Below are 14,156 nucleotides of genomic sequence, written 5' to 3' on the forward strand. Positions count from 1 at the left end.
CCTGAGAGGCTCTACCACAACCGGACAAATACAGAGGCAGATGCTCTCAGTCCACCATTGGAATCAGCATGGGTTCCACAGTGGAGGAGTTAGAAAAATCCCTGAAGGGGCTGAAGGGGTTTGCAGTCACATAGGAAGAACAGCAATATCAACCAAGCAAACCTGCTAGAGTTCCCAGGGAATAAACCAGCAACCAAGGGCCTCTTCTCCCATTAATGGCTGACTAGACCATCCTCTGCTATATATGAAGATGGAGCCATAGGTCCCTACATGTGTACTCTTTGGTCTCTCATATTGGGAGCTTACCTCAGTGGGGTCTTATCCTGAGGTCACAACTCCATTTATGCCATTAATATTAAGTTGTTTTTTAAGATCATTTTATCTCCTTACTGGGGCATATAAAGTTTGCAATACCAAGGGGCCTCTCTTCCCTATAATGGCTGACTAGGCCATCTTCTGCTACATATGCAACTAGAGATATGAGCTCTGGGGGATACTGGTTAGTTCATATTGTTGTTCCACCTATAGGGTTGCAGACCCCTTCAGCTCATTGAGTACTTTCTTTAGCTTCTCCATTGAGAGCCCTGTGTTCCATCTTATAGATGACTGTGAGCATCCACTTCTGTATTTGTCAGGCACTGGCATGGCCTCATATCAGACAGCTATAACAGGGTCCCTTCAGCAAAATCTTTCTGGCATATACAGTAGTGTCTGGGTTTCTTGGCTGATTATGGGATGGATCCCCAGGTGGGGTATTGACTCAATTTTATATTCTCTAGAAGTTGCCTCTTTCTCATTCTTCTCTGTTTTCGTTCCTGTCATGTATCACTCTAATCATATATATATATATATATATATATATATATACACACACACACACACACACACACATACATATATATATATATATATATGGTTTTTCGAGACAGGGTTTCTCTGTATAGCCCTGGCTATACTGGAACTCACTTTGTAGACCAGGGTGGTCTCGAACTCAGAAATCTGCCTTCCTCTGCCTCCCAAGTGCTGGGATTCAAGGCGTGCACCACCATGCCTGGCTTCTAATCATATTTTAAAAATCTCTTCTCTAATACAATTTTATGAGAACTCAATCATACAAAATCTGACATTCCCACTATATGCCCATTCTGTGAAGCTGTTGTAGTTTAGAACAGCATGTATTTCTTCAATTTTACTTTTACTGTTTACCTCACTAGGATTATCTTCTTGAGGAGAGACACACCCAGGGTTTATACTTATAAAATACCTAGTAACTTTTAATAGATATCTGTGAAATTATTTTATTTATGAACAAAAATAGCCCTCATGTTATGGATAATTTTGCTATTACTAGGACAGAACTTTACATGTATCTTTCTGATTTCTTATTTTGAAATATTAAACTCTAATGTAGCAATGGTAAGAGGTAAAAGTTTGTCCAGATACAGGTGCTTGCCTCAATGCCTGGGAGCATGAGTTTAATACCTGGAACCCACATGGCAGAAGGCAAGGACAGAATGAAATGTGTTCTCTGATCACCACACTTATTCAAAACTATGAACTGACCAGTATCCCCAGAACTGTGGTTCTAGTTGCATATGTAGGAGGAGATGGCCTAGTCAGCCATCAATGGGAGGAGAGGCCCTTGGTCTTACAAAAATCATATGCCCCAAGGGAGTGCCAGGGCCAGGAAGTGGGAATGGGTGGTTTCTGGGAGCAGGGTTGGGGGAGGGTATAGGGGACTTTCAAGATAGCATTTGAAATATGAATGAAGAAATATCTAAGAAAAAAAAAAAAAAAAAGAAGTGCGTGCACGCACACACACACATGAGAACACACACACACATGCCAAATGAAAATAAATTGCTAAAAATTAATTTTTAAAACATAAAAATATAAATACAATAAACTTGTTTAAGTTGTGATGCCCTCTGCAGGAAACTAGGCTAATCTCATTAACTGGGAGATATGCTCACCATGGGAATAGACTTAGTCAAAATTTAATTTCCTACCGCCACTATCACACATGTATTTTGTATTAATATTAGAAAACAAATATGCTTATAGATTGGGGACTTCCAAAATCTAAAGCCATGAAGAAATAATTTTTCACCTTTATAAATTGCCTACCCTAGCATATATTATTATAATTGCACAATTTGAAATGAAATAAACATATGTAACAAAAATAATTTTGTGTAAATATATTCATGTGGACATATAATATTTTGTTTCAAATTAGGAATGCATGTACACAAAACTATTTAGTATCTAGGAATCACTCAAAGTACACAATTAGTTTGTACAGGTTTTCCCTTAACAGGACTTGTCTTGGTATACATAGAGAATTTTTGTTTTGTCTTTTTTCTGTTTCATTATCCTGTTTATTTCTTCTGGACCAGTCAAAACAATGTCAAATTCAGCTACAGGAAATTAATAATCACTAGCAAACTCATGTGTTTCTGACATTTTATTTTAATAAACAAACCTTACTTTTTACTATATTCAGTAAGAATGACTGCTAAAAAATAGGTCATATCTTAGAAGCTGAAGGCTGAGAGTATTAATATTTCATGGAGGGATATTCATTTCCTGAATGGGAGATTAAAAAACAAAAACAGTAGCTTATAATCTATGCTGATGCACAGTTCTGTGCAACAATAAAGAGAGTCATTAAACTGGATGCAATGTGTAAGTTGATATACTCAATGACTTATCTTCATAATAAGCAATAATAAAAACCTCATGCAGATCCTCCTCAAAACCCAGTATCATCATTTGTATCTCTAGTGTCTCCTCATAGGGCTAGACATTAATAACTGACCTTGAACTACTGAGCTCGCTATTTTAATTTCCTCTTTTGCAAAATCCAGTAAATGTTAGACTTTAGGAACAAGAATAAATGTTATAAGCAACACTCAGAGAAATCCGATATCTGTACAGAAATAAAAGAAGTGAGAAAAAAATATGAGGAAACTAAGCAAGAAAAAAAGGCACACAGAAAAGGAAGAAACATACACACAAAAGAAATATGATGATGATAATGAGTTTGCAATTGCTCCTTGGTAAAACTAGACTATGAAATATAACTATATTCTCCTCATTAATTTTAAAATGTATGGAAAAACTAGCTTTAGATGCTTCAAAACTACAGTTTCCATAAAAAAATTCTACCTATTTATCTGGAACATCTGTTCAACAATCTGTTCATTGTTCTGCACACCAAAGATGAAATTTCAACTGAAAGTAGAAATAAAAACAAACATACAACATAAAGAAAAGTAGTTTCTGACAAGTATAAATGTTATGAAAGAAGAAAAAGTTGAAAATAGAATTCATAGTAGAATATTAGATATGTAAGTTTTACATTGAATGCTCAGAAAACTTTTGAAAGCTTCCAACAAATGCCTGGATTGCAAGATATCATCAGGAAAGAACATTTCAGAAAAAGAATGAGCTAACAATGAAAACCACTTAAATGCCTGAAGTGTTTTAGTTGATTCCTAAAACCAACTATATAGTTGTATTTCTAGTTGATTGTTTTTCTTATACTAATTGGAACAAGGACACTGTTTAAAAATATAAAAAGTAAACAAACACTTTCAAAATATGAGCACAGTGTAGACCACTTAGAAATATTATAAAGGTTTATTGTATTTTCTTTTATCACTAATTTGTTAAAATAAACTTAAATTTTATAATTTGTTTTAATTGAAGTAGAATTTTTTTACACCTTGGCTTCCTCCCATAACCTTCTCACTCACACATCTGCAGACTCTTAAGTGAATAAAGTATTTCTATTCAATTATTATGGTTATATATGTGTCTGTATGCACAAACATATTACACACACAAACATGCACAAAACCTTAAGCATCTCTTTTTGTTGTCTTTGTTTATGTAATTTAAAAACTGGCTACTCTCCATTTGACAAAAATAAGGAAGCTCATCACTGGGAAAAGCTAATTTTTCTTTGCCCTAGAGTCATTAATTTCCTGTGGCCCTTCACGTAAGGGTCAGACAGTGCAAAATTTCCCTTTCCATATTAGCACATCCATTTATTAATACGGCATTGTTCTTGTCTTTTTCAGGACAGAATATATTACAGCACTTTTTCTGATGATCTGGCTCTTACAATCTTTCTGTTTCTTCTCATTTCATGTTTCTTGCACTGTAGATGCAGGATTTGTGGTGTAGATGTATTTTTTTGTGGCTGGAATTGCTACAAACTCTTGATCTCTGTACATTTTTCAGTTCCAGTTTTTTTTGTTGTTGTTGTTGTTGTTGTTGTTGTTGTTGTCGTTGTTGTTTGGTTTTTCAAGATAGGGTTTCTCTGTTTAGCCCTGGCTGTCCTGGAACTCACTTTGTAAACTAGGCTGGCTTCTAACTCAGAAATCTGCCTGCCTGTGCCTCCTGAGTGCTGGGATTAAAGGTGTGTGCCACCACGCCCGGCTTTCAGTTCCAGTTTTATGTACAGTTTCTATTTGCTATAAAGAGATCCTAATTTGATGAAAGGTAATAGCTATACCAATCTGTGGGTATAAGGATAAGATTTTAAATGTAGTACAGAATTATTCTGGTCTATAAAAGTATCAGTAGAGGATATTTCCCACTACTGTCCATGACCTCACAACCACTAAAAAGCCAGCTATGTTTCTGCTACATGCAATATTTCCCTCCTTTTGAATCAGCCTTAAGTCCAATTAGACAGCTCTAGGTTGACAATAGCATTCTTTGCAGATTATTTGAAGCTTCAATGCCAGTCTCTTTTTATAATTTTATTTATTTACATTTAAATGTTATCCCCTTTCCCAGTATCCCCCTGCAAACCCTCTATCACATCCACCCTTACCCTGCTTCTATGAAGGTGCTCACCCACACACCCACCTACTAATGCCTCAACTAGTATTCCTTTACACTGGGGCATCAAGCCTTCAAAGGAACAAGTGCCTCCCCTCACATTTAGCTCCTAAAGTTCTTCCCCTAACTCCTCCACTGGGTTCCCTGTGCTCAGTCCAATGTTTGGCTGCTAGCATTCACATCTGTATTGGCCAAGATCTGGCAGAGTCTTTCAGGAGACAGTTGTATCAGGCTGCCATCAGCAAGCACTTATTGGCATCAACAATAGTGTCTGGGTTTGGTATCTGCATGTGATATGGATACCAAGGTGGGCCAGTCTCTGGATGGCCTTTCCTTCAGCATCTGCTCCACTCTTTGTACCTGTATTTCCTTTAGACAAGAGCAATTCTGGGATAAATTTTAGAGAGGGATGAGTAGACCCATCCCTTAAACTGTGGCCATGGCAAACCTCTGGATATGGACTCAGCAGATTTCTTCCCATTAGTGGGATATAGCTAATGCGATTCTTGTGGGGTCCTGGGAGGCTCTTACGTTCCTGGCATCTGGGACTTTATGGTTGCTACCCCAATTTCACATACCACATTGCTACATACCTATGTTCAATTCCTGACCCTCTGTACATCTCCTCTATCTCCTACCATACCCAATTCTGCCCCTCATTCCCTCTCCCACTCCTTTCTTCCTCCCAAGTCCCTCCCACCTTATACTTCCCTTGATTATATTGTTCCCCTTTCAAGTAGGTCTGAAGCATCCATTCTGTGATTTTCCTTCCTCTTAAGCTTCATTTGTTCAGTTAGTTGTAACATGGGTATTACACATTCTTTGCCTAATACACACTTATCAGTGTGTACATACCATGTGTGTTCTTTTGTGACTGAGTTACCTCACTCAGGATATTATCCAGGTTCATGCATTTGCCTGTGAATTTTGTGAAGTCATTGTCTTTAATAGCTGAGTAGTACTCCATTGTGTAAATGTAGCACATTTTCTATATCCATTCTCCTGTTGACAGATATCTGGATAGTTTCCAGCTTCTAGCTATTATAAATATGGCTGCTATGGACATTTTGGAGCATGTGTCCTTATTATAAGTCAGAGCATCTTCTGAGCGTATGCACAGGAATGACGTAGCTAGGTCCTCAGGTAGTACTATATCCACTTTTCTGAGGAACCACCAGACTGATTTTCAGAGTGGTTGTATTACTTTGCAATCCCACCAGAAGTTGAGGAGTGTTCATTTTTCTCCACATCCTCTACAGCATCTGCTGTTACCTGAGGTTTTGAATTTAGATATTTGACTGGTGTAAGGTAAATCTCAGTGTCATTTTGATTTGAATTTCACTGGTGACTAAAATTGTTGAGCATTTCTTGAGGTACTTCTTGACCACTCGAGTTTACTCAGTTGAGAGTCTCTGTTTGACTCTTTTTCCCATTCTTTTAGTAAGGCTATTTGGTTCTTTGGAGTCTACCTTCTTAAGTTCTTTGTATTTATTGGATATTAGTTCTCTACCATATTTAGGGTTGGAAAAGATTTTTTCCAAATCTGTTAGTTGCCATTTTGACCTATTAACAGTATCCTCTGCCTTATAGAAATTTTGCAGTTTTATGTGGTCCCATTTGTCGATTTTTGATCTTGGAGCATAAGCCATTGGTTTTCTGTTCAGGAACATTTTCCTTTGTTCATGTCTTCGAAGTTTGCCCTCACTTTCCTTTCTATTAGATTCGGTGTATATGGATTTATTTGGAGGTCCTTGATCCACTTGGACTTGAGCTTTGTATCAGGAGATGAGAATGGATCAATTTTAATTCTTCCACATGTTGACCACCAGTTGAAACAGCATCAATAGTTGAAACTGCTGTCTTTTTCCCCACTGGATGGTTTTAGCTTCTTTGTCAAAGATTAAGTGACAATAGGTGTGTGGTTTAATTTCTGGATCTTCAATTCTATTTCGTTGCTCTAACTGCCTGTCACTTTACTAAGAGTATGCAGTTTATATCATTATTTCTTGGTAGTACAACTTGAGGTCAAGGATGCTGATTCCTCCAGAAGTTCTTTTATTGTTGAGAATTGTTTTTACTATTCTGGGTTTCTTGTTATTCCAAATGTATTTGAAAATTGCTCTTTCTAACTCTATAAAGAATTGAGCTGGAATTTTGATGGGGATTGCATTGAACTTGTACATTGCTTTCGACAAGAATGCCATTTTTACTATATTAATCATGACAATCCATGAGCATGGGAGATCTTTCTATCTTCTAAGGTCTTCTGCAATTTTTTTCTTCAGAGACTTGAAATTCTTCTCGTGCATATCTTTTGCTTGTTTGGTCAGAGTCACACCAAGATATTTTATATTGTTTGTCACTATTGTGAAGAGGGTTATTTCCATTATTTATTTCTCAGTCCATTAATTCTTTTAGTATAGGTAGGCTACTGATTTGTTTGAGCTAATTTTATATCCAGCTACTTTATTGAGTTGTTTATCAGGTTTAGTAGTTCTCTGGTGGAACTACTTAAGAGTATATAATCATATCATCTGCAAATATGTATTTTGACTTCTTCCTTTCAAATTTGTATCCCTTTAACCTACATTTGTTGTCTAATTGCCTGGCTAAGGATCTGAATATTATATTGAATAGGTATGGAGAGAGTGAGCAGCCTTATCTACTCCCTGAATTTAGTGGGATTGCTTAAAGTTTCTCTCCATTTAGTTTGATGTTAGCTACTGGTTTCCTGTATATTGCTTTTACTAGGTTTAGGTATGAGCCTTGAATTTCTGATCTTTCCAAATCTTTTAACACGAAGGAATGTTTAATTGTGTCAAATGCTTTTTCAGCATCTAATGAAATGATTATGTTGGGTTATTTTTTTTTATTTCTTTATATAGTGGATTACTTTTATGGATAGTCATGTATTGAATCATCCCAGCATTCCTGGGATGAAGTGTACTTGATCATGGTGAATGATCACTTTGGTATGTTCTTGAATTTGTTTTGCAGGAATTTCATTGAACAGTTTTGCTCTGATATTCATTAGCATAATTTTTCTGAAGTTCTCTTTCTTTGTTGTTTCTTTGTGTGCTTTTGGTAAATATATAATTGTAGCTTCATAGAAAGTATTGGGTAATGTTTCTTATGTTACTATTTTGTGGAATAGTTTGAAGAGTATTGGTATTAGTACCCCTTTGAAGGTCTGACAGAATTCTGCACTAAAGACACATGGTCCTGCACTTTTTGTTGGTTAGGAAGACTTCTAATGACTATTTCTATTTCTTTACTGGTTAAGGGAATGTTTAGATGGTTTATCAATCCTGATTATCTTTGGTACCTGGTATATGTCTAGAGAACTGTCCATTTCATTAAGATTTTCCAGTTTTGCTGAGAATGGGGTTTTGTAGTAGGATCTGGTTATTTTTTTCTGAATTTCCTCTATTATTGTTTTTATGTCTCTCTTTTCCTATCTTATTTTGTTAATTAGGATACTGTCTCTGTGCCCTCTGTTTAGGCTGGCTAAGGGTTTATCTATCTTGTTGATTTTCTCAATGACCCAGCCCCTGGTTTTGTTGATTCTTTGTATAGTTCTTTTTGTTTCTAATTGTTTAATTTCAGCCCTGAGTTTGATTATTTTCTACCTTCTACTCCTTTTGTGGGTGTATGCTTCTTTTTGTCTTATAGCTTTCAGGTACGCTGTTAAGCTGCTAGTGTATGCTTTTTCCAGTTTCTTGTTGGAGACACTCAGTGTTTTCAGTTTTCCTCCTAGCACTGTCTACACTGATTCCTACAAATTTGGGTATGGTGTGCCTTCATTTTCATTACATTCTAAAAATCTTTAATTTCTTTCTTTATTTCTTTTTTGACCTAGTTATCATTGAGTAGATTTTTTTTTCAGCTTCCATGTGTGTTTGGGTTTTTTGTTGATTTTGTAGTTATTGAAGTCCAATCTTAGTATATGGTGATCTGATAGGTTGCATGGAATTATGGCAATGTTCTTGTATCTGTTGAGGCCTGTTGTTTGATAGATTATATGGTCAATGTTGGAGAAGGTATCATGAGGTGCTGAGAAGAAAGTATATTCTTTTGTTTTAGGATGAAATGTTCTATAGATATCTGTTAAATCCTTTTGCTTTGTAACTTCTATTAGTTTCACTGTGTCTCTTTTTAGTTTCTATTTCCATTATCTGTCCATTGATCAGAGTGTGGTGTTGAAATCTCTCACTCTTACTGTATTAGATGCAATGTGTGTTTTGAGCTTTAGTAAAGTTACTTTTATGAATGTGGTTTCCCTTGCATCTGGGGCATAGATGTTCAGAATTATGAGTTCTTCTTGATTCTCCTCGCCACTCTTGGTGCTGGTCTTGGTATGGCTTCTTGCCACTTTTTCTGACTTGGTTGAAGAGAGCCTTGCAGTTTCTTCTGGATAAAACTGCTGTTACTAATAAGTGAATGGTGTTTGAAAGCAAATGAAGCTAGCATTGCTGCTGATTTATATCAATTGAACTGCTGATATTCTGACAACAAAGATTGGCATCCCCCCCCAAAAAAAAAACTATTTCTAAATAGTTCCACATTGTCCTTTACCTTATTAACCTTTCCTTTCCACTGCCTCTGATGGGTGGTGGATAGAAAGGAGGTTAAACTGCTAAAGAATTCTTATTGAAGTAGATTTTGAAAAGTGTAAGCCTACCAAACATTTCTTCTTTATAAGTACGTATACAAACAAAATAAATACATCAGTCTTTTGAAAAACAATATGAACAGGAAAAATGTAAATTTGAATTAAATTTAATTAATTTGAATCTGGTGCTTTCTAGTTTTCATTAGGTAGGAAAAATCATCATGTTCATTTTATTTTCTGATACATGGTATTGTTACTTCAGATTAATAAAGTTGTTTGATAAGTAGGGTGGCTATTGATTAAATAAGAGACTATCAGTAGAGTATCTTGGATAGTGCATACATAAAAATTCATTTATGAAATAAAAATTTATATTTTGTTTGTCTATAAGACTCCTAGTGAGTCTTTTCAAAATTAAAACTCATTTTTACTCTAACAAAGATTAAAACCTAGGGTAAGGTTTTATGTAAAATAATTCAACTAAAACAGTTGCAATTTTTATCAGCTAATCATGAGATGGCAGTTTAATATTATGTCCTTTAATATAAAATGGTAGCAGGTTCCCCTCTGAGTCATTTGACACATCCAGTCATGTGTTCCTTGCCCAGTTAACAGTACTAGGCATGTGTTTCATTTTGTAAATTAGGCCTTAAAACTAACAATAAACTTGTTGGCTACTCTCACAACAGAACTGTAAATTTACAGCATGGAAAAAGCTTCTGGCTTTGTAACAGCTTCATTTCTGCATTTCCCTGTGCTCCTGTATGTGTAGTCTTCAGCAATGGATCCTACTGTCAACTTCAAAAGGGTAATCAAAGCAAATATAAAGCTTATAAGGTTTGGAGTTCTCAGTCGGATCCCAATGACCAACATTTTTTAAAAAGGCAACCCATTTCTGGTTTGGGCCTTTTTGTCTCATAACTATAGTGGTTGATATATTCCTTTCCCTGTTCCCTGTTTCATAAAATTCTCTCTCCATTATGGACTTTCTTTAGTTGGCTGACTCTTAAACCCATACATGTTTTTTCAGCCACTTTATTCTGAAGTCCCATGAACAATACAGGGTGATAGAATTGTTTGATTTAGGGTAATCTCTTAAGTACCTTAGGTCTTTTCATTTACTGTGGAGAAGCTAAGCACTTTAAAGGTATCATGGTCTTTACCTATTGATTCAAATAGAGATGTTTATAAAGCAATTTGAGGATATGTAAATTTAGCTAAACAGCAATAAAAAGTTTTCACCTGAGACCTATGAATTTTTTTATTTTAACCATTTGATTTTTCAAATCATTGTCAGTACTATGCATAGCATCTCTCCTATATAGAAAGCCCCAAATCTAATCATAGAGTAGTTGGTTACACCCATTAGCAGCCATGGCCCAATCGTCCAAGTGGACATGACTTGCCTGACAGGATAATATTGAGGTACATAGAATTCAAACTTGGGTAAGCCCACTGAAGCCTTTAATCCCCAGGTCTGCAGAGCATTTCACAGCACTGAGAAAGTTAACCAGCAAGCTAGGAGGTTTCATGCCAGTTCAATCTTGTCTTTTCTGTATCTTGCAACTAAAGTTTGTTTTATCTTGATCAGAGAGACCATGGCATAACTTCTCTACTCTACATCAATTCATGTTTTAGTTTTGACAGCTAGTTTGAGAAAATTGTAGTTATTAGAAAGTGAACAAACACATGTAACAATGTTCTTATCTTTTTTTTTTCTTGTGAAACATAGTACCTATCATGATAAGCAGCTTGAACATCTTTGTACACTGGATACAGTTACTAGTCTGTTTCTCAGATATTCTAGGGAAGAACATAAGTAGTATTTTCCTTTTGCTGATTCATCCAAGGAAAACATTGAATTTGGCAAAAATATTCATAGCAGTTCTCTCTAGATTCCTGTCATTCTCTATTTACTCCTGGCTTCCTAACCTTCCTAGTCATAAAATTTGCATGAAAAAGTATATATGGGAAAGAGTAGAATTACTCTTTTTTTAATTTAATTTAATTTTGTTTTATTTTATTTTATTTTATTTTATTTTATTTATTTTATTTTTAAGACAGGATTTCTTTTATAGCCCTGGCTATCCTGGAACTCACTCTGTAGACCAGGCTGGCCTCTAACTCAAAAATCCCTGTACCTCTACCTCCTGATTGCTGGGATTAAAGGCATGCACCACCACTGTCTGGAAATTTCTCCCTTAAAAAAAAAAATCCGGCGTTGAAATTATATGAGCTAAATTCCTTGTTTCTTATCATTCAATAACATGAGTTAATTGAGGCTGTTTCCTTTAAAAACTCCTAGGAATCTCTGCACATTTGTTGATCATATTTTTGTCTACATGGGAATATGGTAACATTTCCTGGAACTTTATTTAGAGAATTGTGGGTTAATGGGCTATGCATAGACAGCCTGGTCTCCAGTCAAGCTTGGGTCTTGAACTCCAGTGTACCCAGTGCGTGGTAATTTCTAACTACATGGCTCAGATCATGTCTCCTGAACCCCTGGCTCCTGTCGAAGTTATTGCCTCCACAGGAGAGGTCTGTGGCTATCCACCATGCAGACAATGTTCCAAGCTTCTGGCATTTTGGCTAGACTGTTCCCACAGTTATCTGGCAACAGCAAGATAGCCCACCCCACTATAAGAGGGGCTATTTGGCCCCTCCTCACTCTCTTTAAGCTTTCTTACTCTCTAGGCCTCCTTTCCTCTTCTCTTCCCCCCTCCCTCCATATGGCCATGGCTGGCCTCCCCCTCTCTCTTTTTACCTTCTCTCTTCCCTCTGCCTATCTACAATAAAGCTTTAAAACCATAAACTGTTTCTGTTCATTACAGTCAGCCATGCTTGAATGATGGGATAAGCTTTCCTCTAATGAGCACATCTAACCTCCCACCAGAAGGCCTTCCTAATCTGCTGCCACAGACCTGACTAAGGACTCTTGCCCTTGTGGGAACCACCCAGCACCTGCCTCACCTCTTGCCCTCTCTTCCCTTATCCCCAGGGACAAGTGACACCCACCCCCCCGGTCTCTATGCTGTTCTCAGCTTCTGGATATAGCATGGAATGCCAGAGACTGAGAACCTGGTACCTGGGGCCTCCCCTTCTTCACCACCCACCGTGTGGGATCAGTGGCTTAACACAGCCAGATGCTCACCCCAGCCTGCCCTGCATGGAAAGCTTGTGCAGCCCTCCTGCATCTACCCACCCAGAGCACCAGAACTCTAGCAGAATGGAGGTTCTCTCCCACTCCCATCTTTCCCACATACCATGGCCCCGCAGAGAATGTGGCTCGTTTAGATAAGTACTGGATAATGAAAAACTCAAAATCATCTCGAGAAAACTAATGTACTTTTTCTCAACAATTATAAAGAGATTGTGTTTTGGGATAGTGAGACCAGTAAGAATCATTAAAAATAATAACTTCCATGATATTTTTGCATTAAAAATCCTTGGACTGAAAATGATTTCAAATTTTAAAATATCACCAACTGTAAACACATCAGTAGCACACACTAGAAACTAAAAGTACAAGAGAAATAGTTAGAAGTTAAATTATTTGTCTGTCACTAGACATGATGGTATATATCAATTATATAATCAAATATAACTAAATAAATTGCATTTATATGATCTGTTTGCAAGCCCTGGGATTCACTCTTTCAAGGACAAAACAGATTTTTAGCTAAATAATATAACTGATATAGAAAAAGAAGAGCAAATTATATATCAACTTTGAAATCCAATAAGCTTTCAAATATCAGACATTTATAGTGGTATGCATTGCATACTCCAGAAAAATAATAATATTAATTTTATCTGACAAAATTTCATTGAAAGAATCCTGAAAAATAAAACATACATTGGCACTCATGATAAGGTAAAGAGGTTTTTAAAATGTCATTTGCCTCATGTACAGATAGATACGTAGATATGCATATATTCATTTGCATATATATATACACACACACACAAGGTACTTAAATTATAGAATTATACAACAAAAGCATTTGATATTTGCACAGAATTAAATTTCTTTCAGTAAAAGAAGGCATCATACTCAAAATGAATCTATATGAATGACTCAGTCACTAAATTATAAAATATTTACTAAATGGATTCCTGAAGACTTTTGCCACTCTCTTGGTTTCCACAGGCAAACACTATGCCTACCTCCAACACAGGTCAAGTCAGCCAGAAGACCAAGCAACCCAGCAACATATGAACCTTTCCATTCTCTCTACTTTCTGGGAAAAAAAACCCTGCCTAAGCACAGGCCACACCTGCCACAAGGGAAGGTAGAGGATCTACCCAAAAACCTTCCATATTCTCTTTGTTACCTAAGCCAGATACTCACTGTTCAACAAAAGCCAATGTTCTTTCATGAAGTCTAGCTTCAAATAGTCCCAATCCTCAGTTGTCTATTCAGTCTTCATTACTGTGTCCCAGACTCTAATTCCAGCAGATAAACTCTGCACAACACAGGCCATACCTGTCCCAGAAGACCAACCCATAAATTACGGTAAGACCCCATTGTGTATCAGAGGTTACATGGCCACCAGAATGCAATCCTCAAACTCAGGTCAAGACTCTCTGCTAGACAAGATACACACTGCTACTAAAATTCCAGTACCCAAATGAGGTAGAGACACCCTGGTCAACCACAGACCACATAGGCCAGAAGCTGATA

Source organism: Mus musculus, chromosome 3 (genome assembly GCF_000001635.26).
Source record: "Mus musculus strain C57BL/6J chromosome 3, GRCm38.p6 C57BL/6J".
NCBI lineage: Eukaryota > Metazoa > Chordata > Mammalia > Rodentia > Muridae > Mus > Mus musculus.